Consider the following 14,032-nt stretch of genomic DNA (forward strand, 5'->3'; position numbering starts at 1 on the left):
TTGGAATTCTAGTGTTTTGTATGTAGTAGGTATTCAATAAATATTTATTTTATTAATTCCTCATGTGTGTCTATATTATTTCTGGGATTGTAATTTAATATCAAAATACCCATCTATGAGCTCCACCAACTGAAATCTCAGTCTCTCCACTTGTCCATCCAGCATCCATTCATCCATTCTCTCATTCATTCTATGTGGGAGTCTTTACTTTTGGGGAAGTTTCTTCTCATTTTAATCTACACAATACAGTGGAAAGAACACAGGACCAAGATTCAAATCTTCATTTTGCCATTTGGTACAGGCATTAGTTGTAAACCCGGGCAAATCACTTAATTTTTCTGTGCTTCATTTTGATATTTGTAAATTGAAAGAGCTGAACTGAATGACCTCTTAAGAGTTTTTCTAGTTCAGAATCTATAATCTTATTATAAGTTACTTAATATCTCTAGGAATTAATTAAATTAAAGGAGTTGTTGTAGATGATTGTTTAGGTTTATTTGTCATCCTAAATATATTGCTTCCCTTCCTTTTTGTTAGTACATTTTTGTTTCAGTATGAAATTTTTAAATGTTTACTGACTACCTTAGGAGCCTTTAGAAAAGTCAACTCACCTCCAAAATGGAAGTAATACAAATATAGCCACATGCCTTCCTAGCATCTCATAATAGTGACAGAAGAAAATCAGAAAAAAAAATTGTTATTGTTTTGGATAGGACTGGATCTTTCATTAACTATTTGTATAACTTAGGTAACTCTTTTTTCTCTGTGTCTAAGATTAGGTTTTTATCAAATGAAAAGGTTGGATAGATGGAAATTCATCATGAATCAGGGACTACTGGAAACAGTCAGGACTGCAAATCAGAAGGTCTGACCTTGAATCCTTGCTCTGTTAGTTAATACCCATGTGTCTTCAGACAAATCCCTCCTTAACTCTGGTTCTCAGTTTTCTCAAGAGGTTTAGACCACACAGTCTCTCCCAACTTTACTTCAAGTTTTGATATTTAGCAGGGGTTCAGGGAGATGGTAAGCAGGCATCTGAGGTTTGTTTAACTATCCTATGGGGAAACATCACATAGTTTATATCTGCAGGCTTCTGCCTATAAACTTTTCTTTCTATTGAATTAAGGGGGTTAGAAAGGATGAGAGGCCACGGTAGAAGAGTGGAACTAAAACCTTTCAATAAAGCATTCTTGAAACCCTAATCTGGCATCAAGTCACTTGGTATATAACCAGCCAATTAAAATCATTATTAGCTGGCGTAATGCAAATTAATAACTCTGTTTAGTTCTGGGGTAGTTATCAGTGAAAAGAAGAGGGTATTTCTTCTGCCTTTCCATAGTTATTTCTGTAACCTCCCTAAAAAATCCTGCAAACAGCTCAAGATTCTTTTACTTCTAAAATTAGGTTTCTTTTTCTATAAAGCACAAAGACAGGCTATTTCTGCTAGGCTTCTTCCTTCTAGGAACACCTAATTATCATAGTAATTATCCATATTTATATCATGTCTTAATGCTTACTTTATCCAAAAAGGTAAAGAGAGAAGTACCAAATTATCTTAACTAAGAAACAGAACAGAAATAGCTTCAATGACCTTAAGACTGGGAGGGAAAGCTTCCCCAGGATGTCCCATACTTTCAATATGTATTTAATAGAGTCCTGGCCAATAAACCCGTCTTTATAAAAGCATAACCAGAATGCCTTTGATACCATTCCCACATAGATATACATGTGTTATTCTTTCTTTTTTAAAAAAAATTGAATTGAATTTATTTTTGGTTATAGTTTAAGTTCTGAATTACCTTCCTTCTTCCCTCCCCACTTCCCACTTGAAAGGACCACTATTTGCTAATGTATTACCCTTTCAATGTGCTCTTCTGAGTGATCTTGGGCAAGTTCATTAATTCTTCTAGGTCTCAGCATTCTCATTTGTAAAATAAAGAATTATGTAGCCTCTAAGATCCTTTATAACTCTAAATCTACAAATTTATGATTCTTCTGCCTAAAATCCATGAAATATGTGTTTATTCACTTCCATTTTTCCTCTCACAAAACAATGATCCTTCTAAATTTCTGCAAACATTAGTTTTTAATTAAATATATGCACAGGAGTATAATCTGAGAGCTGTAAGCAACCCTTTAAATCATCTATTCTGCTATTACCACTTCTCATACAGGTGAGAAAACTGAGGCCCAGAGGAGTAAAGGAAGTCCTCTACAATTAATTCTACTTTGCTGCCCACCCCACCTTCCAAATTCAGTCTTCTTTCCATTATACCAACAACTGTTGTTGACTGACTAACTGCAATTATGAGAAGAAATACAAGAAGTATAAGATGAGGGATACAGAAGCAGGTGTCAGTAGAGAGTACTCCAATCCTCTTTTTGAAAAAGCTCAAAGCCCTATAGTTATCTGCCAGATTTATAGATATAATTTAATTAAATAAAATTAAAAAGATTTTATATAAACAAAACCAATGCAATCAAAATTATAAGGAAAGCACAAAACTGGGGTGGGGGGAATTTTGCAACAAGTGTCTTTGATAAAAGTTTCATGTCACTAATATAGAGAGAAGTGAATCAAATTTATAAAATTGATAAATTATCAAAGTATATAATAGGCATTTTTCAGAGAAAGAAATCTAATCTATCTGAAATGCAAATTAAACAATACTGAGGTACCAAATCACACATATCAGGTTGGCTAATAAGTGGGAAAACTGGGATACCAATGCACTTTTGGTGGACTTGAGAACTGATCCAATCATTCTGGAGAACAATTTGAAATTATGCTCAAAGGGCTATAAAGCTGTGTATACCCTTTGATTCAGCAAAACACTGCTAAGTTTATATCCCAAAGACACCCCCCAAAAAAGGGGAAAGGAGCTATTTGACAAAAATATTTACAGCAGTTCTTTTTGTAGTGGTAAAAGAATTGGAAATCAAAGGGATACCCATCCTTTGGGGAAAGACTAATGGAATTAGGGAATGACTGTGATATATGACTTTAATGGAATATTATTGTGGTAAAAGAAATGACAAGAAGGATAATTTCAGAAAAATCTTGAAAGACTTACATGAACTGATGCATAGGGAAATTAACAGAATCAGGAGGATATTGTACACAGCAGCATCAATATTGTTTGAATGACTTACCTATTCTCAGCAATACCATGCCAAAACAATCCCAAAGGACTAATGATGAAGCCTACTATCTGCCTCCAGAGAAAGAATTGATATTATTTGAATACAGATTGAAGCATGTTATTTTTCTCTTTCTTTTCATTTTAGTATTTTACACAAAATGACTAACATGGAAATGTTTTACATAATTGCATAATTATAATCTATACAACTTATTGAGCGTACCTTCTCAATAAGGGCTGAGGGTAGGGGGTTAGGGAAGAAAGGATAGAATTTGGAACTCAAAACTTTAAATAAAGATGTTTTTTAAATGAAAAAAAAACAACAACAAGAAAAAGTTCAAAGTCCTGATGTTGGTAAAACATTATTTATACTCCTCAATCTACTCTTAAAATACCACCTTTTCAATGATGCTTTCATAAAATAAATGAAACAACAAATATATAACATCCCTCACCTCTTCTCTCTAAATATCTAATTGAACCTTTCTTTCACTTAAGGCAAAAATATATTTAACTGAGTTCCTTTTTTTGTTTGTGAATTTGTTTATCATTTGTTCATGAACCTAGAATCAGAATGTTTGAGCTGGAAAGAAACTTGGCTTATCTGGTCCCAAATGATATATGTAATTGAATGATATTATAATGGAAAGGGTACTGGAGTTGCATTATATTAATGATCCCTGCCTTAGCTTCCCTAAAAATTCAACTTAAGTACTATTTTTCCTGATTTTTCCAGTTGTTCATGCTCTATCCTCAAATTACTCCATATTATTTCTCTGTATACATATAAAATCCCCCAGTAAGCTCCTTGAAAATGTGGAATATTTAATTTTTATTTTTATATAATGTCTAGCTCCTAGTATAGTTTCTTACACACAGAGAAGATTTAACAAATGTTTCTTGAATTTCACTATTAACTAGTTGTAATTTTGGTCCCCAGTTACTTAACGGCTATAAGACTGTTTCCTCAACTAAAAAATGAAGAGAGTAATATCTCTCCTACCTCTCCAGACTCTTGGGAAGACTAATTAAGACAATATATGTGAACTTAAATACTCAAATGATACTGTGATCTCATCAATTAAGGTCTTCCTTTCAATGAGGAAGAACACAATCCATCCATGTGCAACTCTTCTCCATGTTTTTTCAAGAGTTGATTCCACCCTAAATATGGAGCAAGACTAGCTAAGTTGACATAGATCTTTGTACCATTTACAATAAGAGAAGAATATGACATTTTTTTTAAATGAAGGCAGTTATTCTACTTATCAAAAGGAATGGTTTCAAATGACAGTGAGCTAATTCTCCTAATGGCCTTTTATCTCTTATTAAGCATATTGAAAGTTAGATAAAATATTCAATTAGTACCACCTAGTGTCAGAACTACAAACTTGCTCTAGCTTTTCAGTTCTGAAAAAGGGAAGAAAGAAATCTTAGAGCTGATAAGGTCTCAGAACTCAGTGGTTGAATTCTTGATCTGAGCAATCTCTCTTCTGAGAGCAACAATCTCTTCTCTAACACTCTCAACTATTCAACCATAGGGTTTTTGTTTATTTTTTTTAGAAGACATCGACTAAGGAGAAATCATTATCTTCCAAAACATTTCTATCTCTGGTTAGGTCTAATTGTTAAATAATTTTTATATCAAGTTACAATCTCCTCTACCTCTTTTTTGCTATCATAAAACAAAAATGATGGAAATTGAGTGGATGTCCACCAATTGGGGAATGACAATAAATTGTGGCATATGAAGGTAATGGAATATTATTATTCATATACCCAAAGAACTAAAAATTCATCTCAAGATAATACATTCTGTTAATGCCAGTGGGAAAGGAAGGTTTAGATGAAGTAGAAATGAAGGAAAATCCACTTTCTTATTCTTTGCAATGCTTCTAATCCAATGAATCTTTCTACCTTCTTCAATAATCCTTCTTTCCTTACTCTCATTTTTCAGATTCTAAAGTACTTCTTTTCATTGCAAGAAGATTTTGGCACTGAATGATCAATGAGAAGGATCAGGCAAGATAACTATACTAATTATGCTTTATCATGTTCTTCCTCATAATATATTCCAACCCTAAATTTGTCTTTCTCATATTTACTTCCTACCTGGAATATGCTTTTACCATGAATGTATATATTTTGAACTGTTTCTCAACCTTGGCCTTTTCAACAAAGATCCATTGGGAAAATACTATTCCAAGAGGCTATTGCCATGACTTCATTTCCATACACATAATATAACTTTTTTCTGGCTTTCTAAATTTATTTTAAAATATTAGATAAAATGTTATTATGTTCCATAGAGAATGCCCCAATTTCAATATTCCCAATGGCAATCTTTGCACGTTAGTATCTTCTATTCCTTGCAATTTAGATAAACAATAATGAAGTAGAATACATTTACCTAAGGAATCAGGGAACCTACTAGGAAAGCTTCGATCTTTGTCATATCTGAACATAGCTTTTTGCTCTTCCTTGTCCCAATTGCCTGGACTGGCTCTGATTAAGCCATATTATAATAGAGCTTGTTTCTTGTCAACTTGTTTCTTTTGGGAGGAAAAATTCAACTCAATGGAGTGCATTCTGCTAATACCATCCTTTCCACACTCTCATTTTGCAGATAAGAAACAACTTCTTTTTATTGCATAAAGACATTGAAATTGAATAAAAAAAACCTGAAAGAATTAGGTGAGCTATTGATATAGCTTTTCATAATATCATTTTCAAAGCCTGAATTCCTCTTTTTCAAATTCACTACAATACAGTAGGAAAATCACATATTTCCCTTGATTGTACTTGGAATATGCTTTTGTCCTGAATGCATGTCTTCTGTGGTCATGCTGGATCTTTGCAGCCAAAGTCTGTAGGGGAAAGACTATTCCAAGTTACCATGGCTTTAGTTCCAAAGATATAATATGGTTGTTCTTTCAGACTTTCCAAGTGCATTTTAAAGCATTAGAGAAAGCATTGCTATATTTGATAGAAAATGCCCCAACTTCATTATTGTCAATAGAAGTCATTGCATTTCAGTATCTTCTGTTCTTTAAAAACTTGACAAAGATGACAAAACAGTAAGGTTTCTAAAGAATCAATGCAAAGAAAGCTTTATTCTTTGGTCTTTCTGAGCATAGCTTTGTGTTCTTTCTTTCTTCTCCTGCTTGCCTCATTTGGCTCCAGCTAAGCCATGTTCCAATAGAAAAAATGCAAGTAAAGGCAATGCATTCAGTTAATAACAGGAAGGAAGAAAAGCCTAATAGGACTGCAGCCAAAAAGGAAAATCCATTTCCTCTCTCTCTTGCATTGACCCCAATTCAACAACTCCTTTATCCTTAAGTAAGGATTTTAAATTTCCCACATTCTCATTTTGCAGATATGACAGGACTTTTTTTCATTTCATGGAGACATTGGCATTGAATGAGCAGCCCAAGAAAATCAGTTGAAAAACTGCTCTGATTGTCATTGAAAACATGTGGACTCATTATTTTCCAAGCCTGAATTCATCTTCTTCACTTCAATATGACTGGTTAAATCATGTCTATTCTTTGATTCTACCTGGCTTTTTCCCTGAATGCATGTGTTCTACAATGAGGCAGAACCTTGTCCTTTGCAAGGAAACTCCGATGAGAAAGGACTTACAATTGGTTGTGTCCATGCCTTCATTTCCATAGATACAATATGATTTATCTTTCAAGTTTTCTAAGTGCATTTCGAAGTGTCAGACAAGGCATTGCTATGTTTGATACAGAATGCCCCAATTTCATTATTTTCAATGGTCGAAAGCATTGCATGTCAGTCATGCAAATGACTTGACCAAACATAACAAAGTCAAACTTGACCAAACATAACAAAGCAAAGTAGGTTTTCTAAGAAATCAATTCACAATTTAGAAAGTTTCATTCTTTAGTCTTTCTTAACATAGTTTCTTGCCTTTTTTTTCTTCTCATGATTGTCTCACTATTGCTTCAATTGAGTTTAGTTTCAATAACCCTTGCTCCTTGTCTACTTGTTTATTTTGACAGGAAAGATGCAACAAAAGGCAAGGCATTCTGTTAATGCCAGGAAGGAAGGAAAAGAAGCCTTTAAGACAACAATCGAAAAGGAAAATTCATGTATCTATTACATAAATAATATCTATTCTTCATCTACCTATTATGATTCCAATCCAATTAATGCATCTCATTGTATCTTTCCTTTGATTCTACCTGGAATGTGCTTTTATCCTGTATTCAAATGTTCTGCAGTGATGCTGAACCTTGGCCTTTGTAGCCAAAGCCTATTGGGGAAAAAAAAAACTATTCCAATTGCTTGTATCTATGATTTCATTTCCACAAAGGCAATATGGCTGTTGTTTCACACTTTCCAACTGCACTTTGAAATGTTAGAAAAGGTGTTGCTTTGTTTGATAGAGAAAGCACCCATTTCATTATTCTTAATAGAAGTCATTGCACTTCAGTATCTTTTATTCATTGTAAGCTTGATTAAAGATAACAAAGCAGAGTAAGATTCCTAAAATATCAATGCACCTGCCCCCAAAAAACTTCATTCTGTGGCCTTTTTGAACACACCTTTTCACTCTTTTTTTCTTCTTCAGATTGCCTCGATTGCCTGTAGTTCAGCCAGGTTCCAATAGTCTTTATTCACTGTCAATTTGTTTTCTTTACCAGGAAGAATGAAACTCAAATCAATGCATTCTGTTATTTTCCTTATCTGTAATAACTCCAGTTCAATGAATGTTTCATCCTTCTGCAAAAACCTCATGCTTTCTACATTCTTGTTTTGTAGATATAAAAGAATTTAGTATCATTGCATGAATACATTGGCTTTGAATGAACAGGCCAAAATAATCAGAAGAAACTTCACCTACTGTCCTTGAAAACAATCAGCCTCATATTATTTTCCAAGCTTGAATTGATCTTTTTCACCTTTAATTCAATGCAATTGGCTAAACTTTGTCTTTCCTTTGATTCTACTTGAAATACTTGGAATGTACTTGGGACTTTTTGCCCAAGTCCTGGGCTAGGAAGTGTTAAGTGTCTGAGGTCACATTGGAACTCAGGTCCTCCTGACTTCAGGGCTGGTGCTCTATACACTGTGCCACTTAGTTGCCCCTTCCAAACATTTTGAAGGATTAGAGAAGGCATTACTATGTCTGGTAGAGGATGACCCAATTTCATTATTCCCAATAGAAGTCATTGCACTTCAGTATCTTCTATTCCTTGCAAGCTTGATCAAAGATAACAAAGCAGAGTAAGTTTCCAAAGTAATAAATTCACCTGCTAGGAAAGTTTTATCCTTTAACCTTTCTGAATATAGTTTCTTATTCTTCCTTTCTTCTCCTTATTGCTTTCATTGGTTCTAGTTTACCATGTTCCAAGAGCCCTTGTTCCTTGTCAAATTTATTTTCTTTGGGAGGAAAAAAATGCAGCTCAAGACAATGCAGGAAACATTAGTCGGGAAAAGAAAATCCATTTTTCCTATCTATTGCAATGACTCCAATCCAGTGAATGCTTCTTCTGCAAGGATCCCACATTTTCCACACTCTCACCGTGCAGATATGATAGGATTTCTTTCATTACATGACGACATTGGAATTTATTAAGCACCTCAAAAAATGCAAATAGAATGCATTGATTTTCCTTGAAAACACCATTCTTCATGAAACTTACCAAGCTTGAATTCATAGTTTTCACATTCACTTTAATACAACTGACAAAACAACGTCTTTCCTTTGTTTCTACTTGGAATACTTTTGCCCTGAATGCATGTGTTCTCCTATAATGTTGAATCCTTTGCAACCAAATCCTATTCAGAAAACATTATGAATATAGAATGAGCAGTGCAAAAAAAAGTCAGGAAAAGAAACTGCACCAATTGTCTTTAAAAACCCTTTTCTTTATGTTATTTCCCAAGGCTGAATTCATCCTTTTCACATTCACTTCAATATAGTTGGCTAAATCATGTCTTTTCTTTGACTCTACTTGCAATATGCTTTGGTCTGAATGATGCTTAATCTTGCAAGGCCTTTGCAGCCTGGTGTCCAAGGCTTCATTTCCATGGATGCTAATATGATGCCTTTTCAAGCTTTCCGAGTGCATTTTGAAGTGCTAGAGAAGTAATTGCTATATTTGATATAGAATGCCCAATTTCATTTATTCTTAATAAAAGTAATTGTACTTCAGTATCTACTCTTCCTTGTAAGCTTGATCAAAGGTAACAAAGTAAAATAGGTTTCCAAAGGAATCAATGCATCTGGAGAAAAGTTTCATTCTTTGGCCTTTCTGAACATAGCTTTTTGCTCTTTTTTTCTTTTCCTTATTGCCCCCATTGGTTCTAGTTTAGCTGTGTTTCATAGGTCCTTGTTAACTTGTATTCTTTGGCAGGAAAAATGCAACTCAAGGCAATGCATTCATTAATGTCAGGAAAGAAAAGAAACTTTTAGGATAGCAATCAAGAAAAAAAATGGGCTTTCCCTGTCTATTTCAATGACTCTTATTTATTGAATATCTCTCCATTCTGCAAGAATCCCATCCTAATTATACTCTCAAACTGCAGATATGAAAGGATTTCTTTTCATTGACATTGAATGAGCAGTCCCCCCCCCTGAAAAATCAGTTAAAGTAAACTGCAACAATTGTCCTTGCAAACAATTTTCTTCATGTTATTTTCCAAGCCTGAATTCATCTTTTTTTCATGTTTAATTCAATTTAACTGATTAAACTGTGTCTTTCCTTTGATTCTACTTTGAATATGATTTTGATCTGAATGTGTTTGTTTGCAATGATGCTGAACCTCAGTCTTTGTATCCAAAGCCTGTTGGGAAAACAATACTCAAATTAGATGTTTACATGCCTTCATTTCAACATATAAAATATGGTTGTTCCTTCTGCTTTTCCAAGTGCTTTTAAAGCTTTTGAGAAAGAATTGCTATGTTTTATAGGAATGATCCAATTTCATTATTCTCAATAGAAGTCATTCCACTTCAGTATCTTCTATTTTTTCCAAGGTTTATCAAAGGTAATGAAGTAGAGTAGGTGTCCTAATACAACTTCTAGGAAAATATCATCCTTTGGACTTTCTAAATATAGCTTCTTGCTCTTCCTTTCTTCTCCCAATTGCCTCCATTGGCCCAAATTTAGCTTCATTCCAATAGCCTTTGTGCCCTGTCATCATCTTTTTTTTTGTCAGGAAAAATGCAACTCAAGACAAGGTATTAACAGAATGCTGTTAATACTAGGAAGAAAAAGAAGCTTTTAGGATAGCAGTTGAGAAAGGCATATAGGATTACAATAATTGCAATCCTATTAATGCTAACCCTTCTCCAAGAATCCCATGCTTTTCACACACTTATTTTGCAGATACCAAAGGATTTCTTTTCATTGCATGAATACATTAGCATTGAATGTGCAGCCTCCCCAAAATCAGAAAGATAAACTACAATGATTGTCACTGAAAACAATTTACCTCATATTATTTACCAAGCTGAATTCATCTTTTCCACATTCACTTCAATACAATTGGCTAAACCAATACACTTTTTCTCAGAATGCATATGTTCTGCAATGATGGTGAAGCTTGGCTTTAGTAGCAAAAGCCCATTGGCCTTCCATTACTCTAACTAGATGTGTACCTGCCCTCATTTCTATAGATAAAATATGACTGTTCCTTCTGCTTTTTCAAATACATTTGGAAGCATTAGACAAGGTGTTGCAAAATTTGACAGAGAATACCCAAAATTTCATTATTCTCAATGGAAGTCTTTGCACTTCAGTACCTTTTATAACTTGCAAGCTTGATTAACAAAGTTAAGTAGGTTTCCTAATGAGTCAGTGGACTTGCTAGGAAAGCTTTATTCTTTGGCCTTTCTGAACAAAACTTTTCTTTTCCTTTCTTCTTCCGATTGCCTCCATTTGCTTTAGGTTAGTTATGTTCCAATAGTTGCTGCTCCTTTTTAAGTTATTTACTTTGGTAAGAAAAATGAAACTCAAGGCAATGTATTCTGTTAATTCCAGGAAAGAAAAGGAGTTTTTAAGACAGCATTCAAGAAAGGAAAATCCACTTTTCCTCTCTATTGCAATAACTCTAATCCAATGAATTTTTCCCATTACAAGAATGCCAACTTACCCACTCTCTCATTTTGCAGATGTGAAAGGATTTCTTTTTATTGCATAAATACATTGGCATCTAATAAGCAATTCCCCCCAAAAAATGGGAAAAGAAACTACACCTATTCTTGCAAAGACTTTTCTTCTTGCTATTTAACAGGCCTGAAATCCTCTTTTCCACATTCATTTCATGGCTAAACCATGGCTTTCTTTGATTTCATCTTGAATATATTTTTGCCTTGAATGCATATGTTCTGCAGTGATGCTGAACATTGGCCTTTGCTTGCAAAGGCAAAGTCAGAATCATTGCAGAACATATACATTCATCCCAAAACCACATGCCAACTAGAATCAAAGAAAAAAACAGTCTGTCAGGATCTATTGAAATAAACATAAGAAAGGTGAATTCAAGCTTTGAAAATATTATAAAGAATAGTAATATCAAGCATAATCTGTGCAATTTCTTTGCTTTATCCTTACCCAATGTCTTTAATGCAATGAAAAAAGGACATTCCTATACTAAAATGAGAGTCAGGTGAGCATCAATTTCCTCCAGAACATGGTAGAATTCATTATATTGACATATATTGTATGATCTCATTTTCGTTAGAATAATTCATTTCAACTAAATGCATCCGGATGTTTCTATGGAGGAACGTCATGTATTCCCTCTGGTTTGGGCAATGCATAGGGACATAGTGCTTGCAGTGTAATAAATGGTACCAATAGAAGTAGGACATGGATAAATTTATAACTCTCATTTTTGCTATTGGAAAGCTTTTTTCCTAGCATAAGAAATTTCAAATTTTATGATTATCTGTCAGGAAAGCATCAATACATGGCACTTTTGATATGTCTCATGGATAATATAATGTTAATAAAAAATGATTTTCTCATTTGCCATCACAAATTAATTGAATACTTTGTCATTGTTTTTGTTTTGCTTTATTTCTACTTTGAAATCTACTTGAAATCAGTGAATAAATTGATTATTGTATCTGAAATTAATGCTAAAGAAGAGAAGACCTGAAAGGTTTCTCTGCTGCGTCACTAAGGACCCTTGAAACGAGGGCTTCTTATCAACCTTGATGTACGTTTAAATATAGAGAAAATAATGCCATGTGCACCGAAAAGTAATTAACAGAAATATGAGCATGAGAGCTCTAAGGTCACAAAATGCAGTAAAAATTGTGAGAAAACTTCCAAATTAGACCTATCCAAAAGAATCCACTGCAATAGGTTCATAATAAAAGAGTTTTCAAGAAATTTGGCTGAACAAGAACAGACACAATGAACAATATATTCATTGATTTCAAGTGTGTATACAAAGTTAAAATAAACCAAACCAAAAGCAATGACAAATTAATTGAAATGCAAATGAGAAAAATCATTATTTATTTACATTATATTATCCAGGAGACATGAAATTGCCATGTATTGATGTTTTCCTTAGAGATAACCATAAAATTCGAAAATGCTTATGCTAGAAAAATACTTTCCAATGGTAAAAAAGGACAGTTGTGAGATTATCCAAGTGCTATATCAATGTTACATTGAAAGCATTTCATCACAGTGCATTGCCCAAACCTGAGGAAATATATGAAGTTTCTATTTGGAAATGCCAGAATGTGTTTCCTTGAAATGGATTATTCCAATGAACAAAAGATTGCACTCAACTCATTGTAAAGAATTAAAACTATACTAAGAGAAACATTAAAGGTGAGGAGCTAGTAAGAAGTGAAACTGATGCTAAGGAAGGGAAGAACTGGAAGTTTTCTCTGGCACTTCACTAATTCCCTTTGATCATGGACTTCTTAGCAACCATTAAACTACATTTGAATATAGAGAAAATAATGCCATGTGCATTGAAGGGTAATTGACAGAAATATGAGCCGAGAGCTGTAAAGTCCCTCAATGCACTAGAAACTATGAGAAAACTGCCAAATTAGAAATATCCTAAAGAAACCTCTGCAAGAGGTATATAATAAAATAGACTTCAAGAAAGTGGGCTGAAGAACTGATACAATGATTACATTGATTTCAACTGTGTATAGAAAGTTAAAATAAAGCAAAATAAAAAATTGGAAATTAATTGAAATATAAATGAGAAAAATTGTTTTCTGTTAACATTATATTATCCAGGAGAAATATAAAAAGTCCCATGTATTGATGTTTTCCTGAGATATAGCCATAAAATTCGAAAATGCTTATGCTAGGAAAAAAGCTTTCCAATGATAAAAGTGACACTTGTAAATTTATCGATTTCCTACATGTATTGCTACCATGTATAAAATTGCAAGCTTTATGTCCCCACACATTGCCCAAACCAGAGGTAATACACGACCTTCCTCCATAGAAACTTCCGAATGCATTTCTTTGAAATGGAGTATTCCAATGAAAATGAGATCATATGCAACTCAATGTAAAGGTATACTAAGACGAAATGTTAAAGGTGGGGAGCTAATAAAAATTGAAATTGATGCAAAGAATGGAAAGAAGTGAAAGTTTTCTCTGGAGCTTCACTACTTCCCTTTGATATGTGCGCCTCTAAGCAACCATTGATCTACGTTTAAATATAAACAAAATCATGCTAGGCACATTGAAGGATTATTGACAGAAATAGGATACAGTAGGCTGAGAGCTCTAAAGTCCCACTAGAAACTATGAGAAAACTGCCAAATTAGAACAATCCAAAAGAAATCACTGCAACAGGTACATAATAAAAGAGTTTCAAGAAATTTGGCTGAAGAAGAACAGATACAATAATCAATTTATTCATTG

Source organism: Sminthopsis crassicaudata, chromosome 1, assembly GCF_048593235.1.
Source record: "Sminthopsis crassicaudata isolate SCR6 chromosome 1, ASM4859323v1, whole genome shotgun sequence".
Taxonomy (NCBI): domain Eukaryota; kingdom Metazoa; phylum Chordata; class Mammalia; order Dasyuromorphia; family Dasyuridae; genus Sminthopsis; species Sminthopsis crassicaudata.